The sequence below is a fragment of the Columba livia genome, chromosome 12 (genome assembly GCF_036013475.1).
Source record: "Columba livia isolate bColLiv1 breed racing homer chromosome 12, bColLiv1.pat.W.v2, whole genome shotgun sequence".
Taxonomy (NCBI): Eukaryota; Metazoa; Chordata; class Aves; order Columbiformes; family Columbidae; genus Columba; species Columba livia.
In genome coordinates this window covers 6,524,046-6,537,743 of record NC_088613.1, presented here as the reverse complement: position 1 = coordinate 6,537,743, position 13,698 = coordinate 6,524,046, and the positions used below count along the sequence as shown (strand labels likewise).

At 46.8% G+C, this 13,698-nt stretch overlaps 1 protein-coding gene across 3 annotated transcripts in view; it reads left to right on the top strand.

The window, feature by feature from the left end:
- Positions 1–9,141: 9,141 nt before the first annotated feature.
- The window catches only part of FHL1 (four and a half LIM domains 1), a 33,484-nt gene continuing 28,927 nt past the window's right edge, over positions 9,142–13,698 (top strand). The window contains exon 1 of one of the 3 annotated variants that reach the window (XM_021285055.2): positions 9,142–9,160. The gene's annotated coding sequence lies outside the window, so the exon portion shown is untranslated. Of the gene's footprint in view, positions 9,161–12,277; positions 12,451–13,698 lie in introns of those variants that run through there. The other 2 variants (XM_065077593.1, XM_005500510.3) reach the window with 2 other exon arrangements.

Genomic DNA, 13,698 nt, shown 5'->3' with positions numbered 1-13,698 from the left:
ATGAGCTACAGCCCTTGTTGAAGCTGCCAACAAGAATCAGAGCTGCTTCAACCCTCCCCTCCAGCATCAAGCCTGCAAGAGCACATTATTCCGTGGTGCTCCTTGTTCCAGGCTCCCCAGCTTAGGCATCACCTGGGCTTTAAGCCATTCCTAATACTGGAAGTTGCTGTCATCTGCAGCCAGTTTGTGGTCACGATGGCTGTTTGCACTGTTGCAAGAGGACTCTTCTCTCTGCTTGGCACCTGCTCGTTGCAGCCCCAAAACGGTGTTTGTCACCAGATGTGGGGAGTATTCTGGAGGAAATATCTTGGTGAGATTAAGAGAGGAGGTGGGGGTGGAGATGCTTTGTGGATGCTAGTGAGCCCAAATATAGTCTCATAATACTAAATTGCAGAAAGTTTTTTGGCCACATATGTCTGTGATTGGAGACTAATTGGAAGACAAGTCAAGTAAAAGACAAATAAAGCACTGGTGTCCTTGCTGACAATCATAACAAAATCTGCCAACCCAATGAGAGAACACAGAGGCCATGTGGAGTATTTGTGTACTCTCTGTGTCCAGTGCAAGCGTAGCAACACTGCCCAGTGCAAACACCATGCACGCCCGCTGCTTTCCATCTCCTCTGCTCTCTGCTGAGCTGGGGGTGATGTGGGTGTTGACGTAAAGGCATTTACAACTCACCTGGTGCCTTCAGCCGCATTAACATCAGAAGCTGCTTTGCACCTTGCTGGGAGGAGCAGCACTGGGGACAATCTGGCTCCCAGTACCCTGATTGCTCTTCCATGGCTAAAAGGATAGCAGCACAGCAACACTGTGGGTCTGATGTCCCTGGAGGCTCCTGGCCTTCGGATAAGCCTGGTAAGAAGTAAGGCAGAACCTTGGCGTGTTGGCCACTGCAGAGGTGAAATGTAAGGGGCGAGACTGTGACTGGAGAGCCCAAAGCTGGGCAAAAGCAGAATTCCAGCCCGTCACCACTCAGTGTTGCAGGATGGTACCAAAGGTGTACCAAGGTCTCAGAGTGGAATTCGGGAGCTGGGGGCTCTGGAGAATGTTACTTTGGGACATGCAGCCCTCACAGTGCCCGTCTTGGTGCTTTTCCTTACTCCAGCCCATGCTGGGCACTTTAAGCCTGGGTCAGAGGCTACAAGATCCTTTAATGACTGCAGGAGACTCTGTATGGTTCAGGACTCTGGGGTAGTAGAGCCTTGAATTTGTTGTCCAATATTTAGACATGCATATATACAAAAGGATTTGGTCTTTATTAATCGGCCTCTCCTAGGAAATTCCAGCAGCTGTCCTTCTCCGAGGGGTGCCAGCGATGCTCCAGCCCCAAGGAGTCCATATATGGTTGCAATCTCCTAACCCCATGTGTTTCGCAGAATAGTGTGGTCATAGCTACTTTTAAGGATACGTGTGAACATTGCTGCCTTTCGTGTACGCATAAGGTCCCAGGAATGCAGACATGGATAAAAAGTGTATAAATTAAAGCTGTCGGCTTTACACAGCGTGTCCACTCTTCTACCCGCAGCAGAAAGGTTAGTCTAGTCTAACCGCTGTGCTGAGCTGGGAAGGCACCACAGTGCAAAGGATGCTTTGGGAATAGGAAAATACCAACTAGCTGAGCATCAAAGCATACCACAGTGTAAATGTGCCTAGGCTGGGTGAGCAGCAGATATATTTTCCCTTGCCCTTCCTCCTCCTATAAGCAAAGCTAAACTAGAGCCCACTGTTGAAGGTACTCAGCAGCAGCCTCTGAGTTCTTTTTGTTTGTAAGGGATTTCTGTGTCCTGCATTCCGCCTGATTCTACTGCCAGGGACATCTTCCCCCTCCTCCTCTTCTCTGTCTTTGTGGTGTGGTGGCCCATGCTCTGTTCATTCTCCAAATACAGCAAGAGGAGATTTTGTCCCCTTCAGTGCTGGTAGCAGTAACTGTCCTACAACCCACTGACCTCTTCCCCCATGCCAGCTGCAACCCTTTTGCCTGATTTAGGATGAGCTCACCACAGACAATTAGCGATGGGAGCCACAGTAGGCATGTTCTGCACCTGCATCGCACCTACAGCATCTCTCTTGCTTCTCCTGTGGCACTGGTCTGTACCAAGATCCACTTTTTCTGCTTAGCACCTTCCTGGGCATAACCCTAAAGACAGCTAAGGACAGCATGTCTCCTGCATCCCTGCAGCACCCTCATTCTCCGCTGCGCCTTGAAGTGTCTCCTTTGATGACGGATGGCTAAAACTGTTCTTCTGTGATATGGCTTCCTCCTAAAGCTCCTAGAGGTACAAGTAGCAGGAGAACAACAGATGCAGCATTGCTTTTTTTCCCAGGCGGTTAATATTGATCACTAGTCTTTTGGATGTGTTGTGTGAATTCTTCCAGCCTCTAAAGCTTTTGAGATCTGTAAGAAAGAATTGGAAATACCTCTGGATCTCAGTGACAGAAGCACCAGATTTAATACAAACTTCTTCCCTTCTCCAGATACTCTGTCATATTGTTTAGTTTTGGAATAGACATGGACATCTGAAAGCTGTTTAGCTAAATTACGTCTGGTTGAGTGGTCTGAGGTGACTATTTGCATTGGTGCCCACTTCTGAAGGTGGAAAATCAAGGATTCCTGTGATGAGGCACATCAGGTGATACAACACTGCAGATGCACAAGGTATGTCTGGGTTATGTTTCCCACCCTGAAACTCCAGAGCTGTATCTGCTGCTCACGTGAGAATGCCCAAACTATTACAAAAGGCAAATGAATTTCCCTTGTGACTTTGTTTCTGCTCTGTATGGGCTGGTTCACCAGCTGGAGATTTGTTGCTGAGATATTTGCTGTCGATAAAATGCCTCAGTGCTGGGTCAGATGCCTTAAAGGGCTGAATGCTATTGTCCGGCTAGAGAGAAGCCAGCACCATTTGGCACAGTTACATGGCTAAACTCAGCTCCCATCAGTGACTTGTTGCTTCAGCTGGAATCTTGTCTGTGCTCTGATGACAGAGCTGATAATGGACTGATGGCACTCGTGACAAGGGTGTAGGGGTTGAGTAAAACAAATCCCTGGAAAAAATGCATCATGCTGGCTTTACAGATATTTAATTTGCACTTTCATAGCCAGCACTGAGCCTCAGCGATGCTTGCAAGGCTGGATTTCGTTGCCCTAAGGAGGAGAGCCCACGTGGCGGTCAGGCTGTCGTGCCCAGGGCATCGCAGCAGCTGTGTTTGCAGCAGCGCAGCGCTGGATGCGGTGCCAGGCTCTGCTGATCCAGGCAGTCACAGGGCAAATCTAACGCTGCAGGGGCGCCAAGACTGGAGAAGGATGCATTTGCACCCTTGAGCTGGGAAGAGGAGTAACCCCTTGCTTCCCTGTGAGTGGATCTGACCTGGGACACTGAGAAATTGGGAATTATGATCCAGATGAAAGTCCTGGACCGCAACAAGTGGGACAGTTAATACCTGGACTTCTGTGGCTGGCCATGCCTCTGATGCAGCAGAATGAGTAAAGCCGAGGTGCGGTGTGTAAATATTTATAACCCTGTTACCAGGTTTCGTGTTTGGCCGGCCCCTCTTGGCTCCTACTGCTTGATGTTTGTGGCTCTGAGTTGCCAAGGACACTCGCAGGGTTGCTCAAGGGGCAGAAACCTCTCTGAAGGGAGCCGGGGACATTGCTGTGGCTCTTCTGCAAGGCAACAGGGCCAGCCCGGCAGCGCCCGGGGCACCAGCTGACTGGTTTTGGCAGTGAGATGTGGCTCCGGCTGCTGTCCCACCACAGCAGCACCCATTGCACCCACCCAGCCCCTGCGTCCCATCAGCTCTGGGAAGGGACACAAGGCACTGCACAGCCCCCAAAACTCAGTCTGGCACCATTTTCCTCGTGGGGAATGGCTCTGTCAGCCCTCACTGCAGTGTGTTGCTCTCCTGAGAGAGGTTCGGTCATCAAAATCTAAACAGCCTCTGCAGAACTGTCACGTTCTTCCTCAGATCAAGCATCTTTAATGTCAAATATTTTTTCCCCGCTGTTGGTTCAGTTCCTTCTTCTGTTCCCACTTGAGCTGCTGAGGGGGAAAAAAAATCTCAATCTCTTTTTACTGAGGATATTTATTTCAGTTTGGAAGTGGCAGGAAGACAGCTTCTTTATTTCCATGCATGTATCTGAGATCTTTCTCTTGGGTCTTTTTCAGCTTTGACTTCAAACCATCTTTAAATCACTTTTCTTCCGCAGAATTCAGCAAAGAAATGAGCTCTCTCATTTTTGTATGAGAGATGATTCCCAGAAAACTTGGTTTAAACCAAAGAGAACACACCCGTGCTCCCTTTGTGTGAACCAAACCAAGTCAGCTGCAAATCCCATCTGAACGGGAAGGAGAGCAAAAGTCCAGCATAGTCGAATCTCCTCCGGAGCCGGGTATCATGTCTAAAATCTTATGGTAGAGAAAGCTGCCCGACAGCTATTTACTGCAGCTCCTTCAGCACACTGAGCTCAGGAAATTGCATTCATAATTTCCTTAGTGCCAAACAGTTTGTAATTTTCCCATGACTATTCCTTTTTTTGTTGTTTGTGAAACAAAGCCTTGGAAAAGCACACACAGATTTACTTTTTGCCTAACTATGAAGCTAACATGAAGTGTGTAGTGTAAGGGGATACTGTTCACTTGATTTGTTTGACATAGGAAATTAAAAAATTGTTTGGCATAGGGAATTTAAAAATCCCAACCTTATTTGTCACTAAGCCTTCCGTAAATAGCTGTGTAATTTTAATACAAGCTTTTTTAGCAAAGGGAAAATTGCTCTTACAAACAAAGCAAAAATGCTCCTATAGCCAGTGCTGCCAGACACCAGGAGCAAACAGAAAGAGCAGAAAGGTGGGATCTGGCTGTACTGTGTTATCGTCAGCGTGAGCATGAGTTGTAAGTATTAATATGATTCCCAGTGTGTTTATATACAAGGCAAGGACTTGACTCTGTCTTAGTCAGAGGCACTTGGGTCTGGTGAGCTGGATCTGTGGACTGATCACATCCTTGTCCTTGGACAAGCTGCTTCATTCTCCGCTTTGCCCCTGGGGCAGCCATGGGCACCATGGGAGTGGTGTAGGCTGGTACCAAATTTAAGCCTCTGCATAACTTCAGATACCATTAGCTATCTTAGTAAATAAGACTTTCACCAGCATTAATTGTGAGTCACACAAAATCACTATGCAAAGAGCCATCGGAATGTTTATTAAGACTCCCCAGTTTGAGGCTTTTCATTCAAAGGGACGTGGCCACGCTGAGAGCGGCGGGTAGAGGGGCTGGGGTGCAACACCCGTGTCCCATTCCATGTCTGAGCAGGGCTGTGGTGGCAGAGGAGGTTTGGAGGCATCCTTTGCGGCGATGCCACATCTCCAGCTCTGCTTTTTGAACCTGAATCTTCTCCACAGGGGGCTTTTATTTCTGAAAGCTTGTCCTCTTTCTATCTGTCTGCTGTCATGGCAAAGCTTGCATTTTAAACAGAATTCAAGAGTCTTTGATAACACACCTCCCTAGGAAACATGTGGAAAGAAGAAAATCGCTATTATGTCTTTTTGTACAGATGTGAACCCGAGGCACTGTGAGAAAGGTGAACCCCTCCAGCCTGGCGATGCAGACAGGGTGAAGCCAGCCCCAAACCAGCCACACAAGGGGCCGCAGGTGCCCAGCACAAATACTGCTTTCTGGAGGGTGTCCCCAGTGTAGCCAGCAGCCCCAGAGCTGGGCAGGTAGCGCCTGAGGGATCAACGTTACGCAATTCAGCCAAAGTCAAGCAAGAATCTCGTACTGGGATGAAGAATTTAATTTTGGTTCTCTGAGCTGTAGGCTGATGCTGTAAGTCCCAGCCCATGTTGCACCTATCGCTTCTCATGTTCATCACAAACATCTAATCCGCTTGCATGTGTTTCTTCATGGTCCTCAGCTTTCTAATTGATTTGATTCTAGCTGCAGACTCAGGCAAAATTAAATTTGTCATGCTTCAAAAACCTCCTCCGCTATTGAACCACTTATTTTAGTTATGTTAGCCTGTGGGTACCTTGAATTATTTTTTTTTCCTGAGATTAAAATCTAAAGCTAAAATTAATAAAGGGTCTAATTTCAGTCTGATGCCTGGAAGCCATCTTTTCAAATCTGGAACATGAAAATCCTGGTGAGTCTGACACCAATGAAAAAGACCACTCTTATGGTAATTATGTATAGTAAGATAAAGATGTTTTAGGTGTCCATAACACATAGCTTCACAAATTACCTTGCTGTGTTAAAAGTAAAACCTTATATTATAATACTATCACTTTGCCTCACTGCTATTAGTATCCTTTGTTTGATCTCTCTTGATATGTATCCACCCGGTAACTGATAACAGATAAAGATCAAGCTGACGAGCAAATAAAGACCAAGAACCAAACCTTGTTTCATATTTTATCTTTTTTGCTTATGCAAATACTCAAATATTTGATTGATTTTGGCTCTGTTAAACAGCTGGCCAAGGCATTTGCTGGAAGGGCCAAAGTCTGGAGACACTTAAGCAATTTGTGACCCAGCAGTTGTTGAAATCAATGGAAACTTGATTTCAGCAGAGAGTGGCTGAAAAATTTTAGTCATAGCAGGACTACAGCAGGACCAAAATGATTTGTTTGCCCAGACTATTCCCCATGCTTCAGTTTTTGGGCTCAGCTCAGGATTAGACAGGGTTTACACAAACCATGAGACCAGACGGGGCTTCAGCAGGCAGCGGGAACGACGGTGGGACCCAGTGTATGAATGCGGACGGAAATGCTGAGGTTCAAATGACTGTGGAGCAGAAAACCTCAAGTCCTACCCTTGGCAGAAAACTTGGTGTGTTTGAATAAACCCTTGCGGACTGCAGATAAATAGCTGTGACCACTGCCAGCATTTCTTGAAAACTGATATTGTCGCTGGAAAGATGATTGGAAACCTTACTTGCTGTTGCCTTTTCAAAATGTAGCCTTGCTGGGGCCGGAGAGTCAACAGATGGGTGCATTTTTGTGGGGCCCTGGTACATCATATTTATAAATGGGAGTCGCCTTCGTAATTTTCCATGCACAGGAGGAGCAACTTGTACCAGCAGAAGCATTTTGGCCTCTGCCAAAGGACACCAAGCGGGCTGACGCTGCCGCTCCTCTTGATCTGATAGCTGAGCCACCCCTGCAGCTGCTTTTTAAAGGTGGGAACAGTCTCTAGCTCAATCCTCTCTCAGTGTGCGAATTCCAGTGTCACTCAGGAAAACCTGAGTAGCAGTGATGCCTCGGATAACCCAGTCACTGTAATTACTCATGGACTTATTTGATAGCAGGTGCTCATCCAGTTTTTGAAAATCTCTTTTGATCCATTGATCCAGGTTTGCTGATGGTATCGTAGGGCTATGCTACAGACATATTTTGACACTAAATGGTAGAAAGCTGAGTAGCTCTGTGCATGTCACCCAATACAACCACAGCCCTCTGTTGTGTCTCTCTGTTTTGCCCACTAAATCCAGGAGAACTTCCTACTTCACCCTCTGCTGGTTTACACAGCCACCGGTGAAGACAGATCCATTGATACCGCTCAGCAGCAATTTAACCCCTCGCTCCCATGCGTGTGTATGATTTCAAAAACACACTGATAGGAAGAATTACAGTGGATGCAAAGACTGAAAGCTGGCTGATGCCTGTTTTTGGCAGAGGTGTGCTTGGCAGCCTGGCCGCCCCCCATCGAGTGTTGCAGCTCCCCTGCAGTACATGGCCGACAGATTGCAATGCTCTCATTTGCATCGGCTTGGAAAGCAGCACCTCCTGTGTTTAAACTCCACGGAAAAAGGGTTTACATCATGATGTTTGAACCACACCATTATAAACCCACCCTTCCTTACTCCCCAAGAGGAATGACTCTGACAGTTTCAGCTTTTCTGTTACTTTGCCTGGAGACATTTTGCTAATGGCCTGCGTGGTAATTAACCACTTGCAGGTGAGCCCCAGCTGCCTGCAGGGTGGGGGATTGATTTGGCCACAAGTTATCCCTCAGGGCAACAAAATGGTGGGATGATTCAGAAGACTGGAGATTTGCCCTATATCTTTCCTTGGTTTTCTTTCTTTTTCCCGCTCCTCCTTTTCTCTTGGAACACCTCACTTAAGGATAATCTGTCTCCCTCCATGTATCTGGGGCTAAAAACAGCCTTTGGAGAACACAGAGGGTGGCTTGAGGAGTGAGGGATCAGCTTTGCAACACAACTCTTCTTCCAGTTTTTCACCCAGGAGCCCTGGGTGGGTCATGGGTGCTTTATATGCCATTGGGAAAACAACCAGCCCAAAACAGGACACGATTCTGGCTTCCACGTGAAGTCATGGACAGTCAAATAGGCATTGTGGGAGCACCATGGGAGCACCCAGCATGTGTGGCTACCTCTGCCAAGAAGGTTTCCCATTCTTGGAGGCTGCTGGGAGGAGGTGGTTGTGTTTACACAAAGTCTATTAATTAGGCAAATAATGTGGCAGTGACCTCAGGGAGTCAGTGTGGATGAGGGGTGAGAAGGTTCATGATGGTGCCTTGTCCCCAGAATGGTTGTGTCCCTCAGACTGCAGTGCTGGAAGGAAAAAAAGAGCCCATCCTGGCTGTTTCAGACAAAGGGGCATTGTTGCTTGTGGGAAAACAGGTGTGGAGGGGGTTAATGAGATGGAGTGGTAATTGCCCTCACCTGGAGCTGAGGAGGGCCGGGTCAGCTTTGTGCATGGAGGAGAGAGCAGGGGGGCTCTGAAGAGCTGTGTGAGGAGGTTGTCCATGTTGGTGTGGAGAGCAGCTGTGGCTCTGTGTGGTCATGATGTCCCACAGGTGACAGGTGAGTGTCATGTCCCCTCACATGAGATGGTCGATACCACTGTTGGACCTGGCCTGGGAACAACACCACATGCAGGGTGGAAATGGCATGTGGAAACCAGGAGGGCAGCCAAACCTATCCAAGGGGCACCTGAACCTTGTTTTGCATGAATTCACCCCAAAAATGTGCATGGCTTCCTTCTACAGAGCATCAACTTGCAAAAATGGGCCCCACTGTGTGGAAGACTTTCCTCCTCCTGTGACTGCAGAGTGATTTAATGAAAACAACATGGAGACCTGAAGACTCATGCAAAACATGTCTATTCTCACCGGTGTGGACAAGCGCATGCTCTGAGGTGAGCCTTTTGCTTTGGGGTAGTGTCCTGTCCCGTGGGGCTTCTTGCAGAGTGCTTGGCTGCAGAGTAGCCTCCCTGCGCAGCTCCGCAAGCTCCACCGTTTCCAAATAAAGTTTCCTAGCAGTTAGAGTTGAGTGAGTAATTCAGCTGACTTGGTTTTAAGTGCTTCTGCTCATAGTTCATTTTGTTTGCATAACTAGTCATGGATATATTGGACATTGGAGTCCTTTTTTTTTTTTATTTTAAATTTACTCTGTTTGCCAAAAATTAATGTGCACAGTAACTGATTATATTCCTAAGCAAGGAATGGTGATAGCATGGGGTTGACTCAGGGTTGTCTCAATGCTTTGAAATGAGTTGTATCATTCTTGAAGTTTATTCTTGTTTAATCCAACGCTTTGGCAGAAGTTTTTATAGCGCTATATTGTGTCTGTAATACGACAATGCCCGAGTGCCTTTTCCTTGACTCTGGTTGCGTGCTGTCCTTGCTCTCTAAATCATAGTCTGTTCTTTTCCAAACAGAATAAAGCTGCTGTTGTGATATGTGTGAGGTTAAGGGTGCTTAGATTGTTCTCTGTCAGGTATACTGGTCATTTTAAGCCTACACATTTAAGGTCTGATCCTGCAAATGCTCACTCACTGTTAGGAGCAGCGATACTGAAGATGGGGTAGGATAGTTGCTCTGTGCCGTGTGCCTTTGAAGAACTTTATTTTGCTGATTTTTCTGGACGTGACGTTGTGCCCATGGGACTGGCTGAGGAAGCCAAAGGGGATCTGGAGGATGGAGCAAGTGTAGGATCAGGTCTTGAGCTATAATCCAAGTAGAGCAGTGAGTTTCTCAAGTAACAACTCACTCTGTGGTAATCATTAAATAGATCAATTTGTTATTTAGCTGCTACGCTATTCAGCTGACAGACATGGCCTTAGAGTTGTTTTTGATGGTAGCTGGTGTTTGGGATTTGGCAGTGAAAACTCTAGTCTGTACATAGAAGGCATCTAATGTTTTAAACAAGAGGCAGAGGATCATGGCAGTAGCCTGACGATGCTTCCTGCATACAGAGGACACTTGTTACGCTGCTGCTGACCTGCAGGTACCTGTCATTGGGCTTATTTGCTTACTAGTGCACTCATGCTTCTCCAGTATGTACAACGAAGTTGTGCTCCTCCAAGGTCTGTCTGTGTAGATGAGGTTCTCAGGGACATGGTTTAGAGGTGGACTTGGCAGTGTTGGGTTAATGGTTGGACTTGGTGATCTTAAAGGTCTTTTTCAACCAAAATGATTTTATGCATTGGGGGCAGTCCTCAAATACTCCTGTGGTGGCAGGGGCACCGACTGGTCTCTTGTGAAGGGGAATTAACTAAGCTCCACCAGTACAAGTACTCCTGGACCCTTGCTAATCCCATGTATTCCTGCTTACTGCCAGAAGAAGGAGGGTTCCTTCCTTTGAAGGAACAAACCTTGCAAGAGGTGGCTGCAGAGTAACTTGCCCCAGTGACATTTTCCTACAGCTGTGCAGCGCTTATTTTCTTTTTATATCCCAGCACTCTACAGTTCATGCTTCTCCTGGAGCTCTCAGCTTGATTTGTCTAATTGGAAATGTTCTGTCTGAATGTCCCATCCTTGAGAGGGTTTGGTCTCTGTGATTCCTTATGAGTCCCGGAGCTTTGCAGCTGCGGTCACACAAGCAATATCATACTTTGGGAGTAGGGGGATTTTGCTAATGTGCTTGTTGGTCTGATTGTTGGTTACAGACAGCCATGAGAGAAAAGCTGTTTCTGATGGTAACTAAGTTTTATGCTTCTTGGGAGAACTGTTGGAAAAAGGAGCTGGAAATGGATATTTGGATTCCTTGGAAAAACAAATGTAAACTTCAGTCCATAATGATAAATAATGTTGGTCTTTCACATCTGTATTTTAGGCATGCCTAAAGTTGCTCTTGGCAAGTGGTGACAGTCTGAGCCTTGAATCTCGGGGCAAACCAGTGTTCTCATCCCTGCTAGGAATGTTGTTAATATGGACGATGGGGTATTGGAAAAATCTGTGGGATTTACCTGTTGGAAGGACCGAGACACACAAATACAGTTGAGTTTGTAGAGAGAGTGTTTGCTCTCATGCGATGTTTGCTTTGTTTTACTAAACAAACACAAATTCCTCGGTCCAAGTATAATGGTGTGCTTTCCAGGGATACTGGTGATGTATCCAGCATCCCCACCAGGATGTCCAGCCTCTCCTGCCGTTAGTCAGAAGCTCTGTGCCTCTCCAAGTCACCACAAAAGCCTATTTTAGTGCAAGAGATCCAACCCAAGCACCTCCTGTGGAAAAAAAAACCCCACAAACTAATGTACTTGCTGGACCACATATCCAATAGCAGAAGCATGGAAGAAAGTGGGACAAACTTGGAAGATATAAGAGCAGAAAAAAAATGGGATAAGGGATGGAGAAAAGAGGCTAGGGGGTGGGGGGGAACAGACTTGAATGTTCTCAGATTTTCCTGGTATAGTGCAGCACAGATCTGTTTAAAAATAGGAACGACTTGCTACCTGAATAGTCCTTTTTCTTATGTCTGCTTCGAAGAAAATATTCTTCTTTTGGCATAATTTTTGCTGTGCTCTCTTCAGCTGAGTTCCTTCCTTCCCTGCAGGCTGCTAACCTGAAACACATCCCTTCTGTTTGATTTCTGTCCTGGAAATTCTCTCTATGAACCTGAAGGTGATGCATATTGTAACAGAGCTGCCCAGAAAAGCTTTAGCTTCAGGACAGGGCAGTTTGGACAGGACGGGAGGCTGACAACAAATCCCCCCACAAACAGCTTTTGTTTGTGCCACACTTCTCTTGTATGAAACGGTCTGGTAGCGCAGCTCCAAGCACTTTGTGGGTAGCAGGGCTTGCTTCAGCCTGCTGGGTCCCGTGGGTCCCAGTAACAGCGCTTTGCTATTGGGGGGGACGCAGGGGAGCAGCTCTGCTGGTGAAGTGCTGTCTCCAGTTGGGTTTTCCCCCCGTGGGCTGTGTGGGGAGGAGCAGCCTGTTCCCCCTTCCAGCTGCTCCCTGGGCAGGAACAGTGCTATTGGCTGGACTATTTCTTTTTATTTTTTTTTAATCTTTTGTAACGCGCCTCCCTGCTATAAGTGGCAAAGCAGCCGCTGTCCTGCCAGCTGGACACCCCAGCCCAGCCACACTGCCCCTGGACCGACGTTCACCCACGTCCGTCCCGCCAAACGCGGAGGTGCCGAGCAGAGTTGGGTCCATCCCTCCCTCCTCCCGGCCGCAGCTCCCGGCTCTCCAGCAGCCAGTAAGCACATGCCGCTGTCTCTCCCTCTCGAGCATCCTCTGGCAGGGCAGGGAGCGTTTCAGCATCCCATGCTTCTCAGATCTTTGGATTTTTAGGGCTGGGTCTTTTCTCTGCCTTGTGACTGCTCTGCTGGGGAAGGGTTTGTGAGTGCGGGGCTGGGGAAACGGGAAGCCTGTGAGTGTATGATGTACTTCTAAACCACTCTTTCTAGCAAACAGTTTCCTCGTGGATCACTGAGTTAACCTGGGAAACTGCCTCTGTTTTATGGGGTATTTTGCAGGTGGAATTTACTTAAATTCTTGCTTCTGATTTCTCTTGAATCCTCTTCTTCTGACAACATATGCTCTCTCCTGGAAGGTGGTGGCATTTAAAGTACAGGCAGCCACTGGGGTATAAATACAGATATAAATTTCTCTTTTTTTCATAGCCAAGGGGGTGTTTAGGGAGTGTTTGCAGTGGTTGCTGTCTATGAACTGGCAGCCGTGTGTTTTCCTGAGCAGGCGATCAGATGTGCTTGTTTGAGTCTCTTAATGACAGCTGGGGAGGAAATAGCTGAGGCAGTGGCTGTTTTTTGTGGGCTCTCAGGTGATGTGATGCTCTTGGAAAGTGGGGACTGATACTCTCTGAATTCTGGGAAGCCGGCTGGCAGTAACAGAATTGGGACTAGGGAAATGCAAGCTTGTAGCTAATAGTTACTACATCTTCCTCTTTACTCTTGTATTACGGAATATTGGGCAGTTGCAGAGTGTTTGACAAGCCACACTTGCAGCTCTCCCTATGTGAATGCGAACACCTTTATCTTCATACAAATACAGCACCCCGTATCTATCTAGATTTGTGGAATCACTTGTGTGAGTGAAACTAGTCACCCATGTGTTTGCAAGACGGGTGTTTCTGTCATTGATAATTTCTTTAGCAGGTGGTCAAAAGATAAGTTAATGTGTGTGACTCTGGTCCTGTTAGTATTGTGTAAGCAGAAGCTAGTCTGTGGTTTAGAAATGGATTTGTCTGCTTTTTAAATCACTGAAATCTAGCACTTGAAAGGGTGGAAAACGATTAAAACAATCCACACAACAATTAGTCTCTTACCTTGTTTTGAGAGGAAGAGCATTTTTTTTAAAACACAACAACAAAAATCTTCCGAAAGGAAACTGATTAAATTCTTAAGCCATGACGTATGAAGCAAATAGCTGGTCAAGCAACCAAATATGGCTTAAAATTTAAACTTTATTTTTTAATGATAAAAGC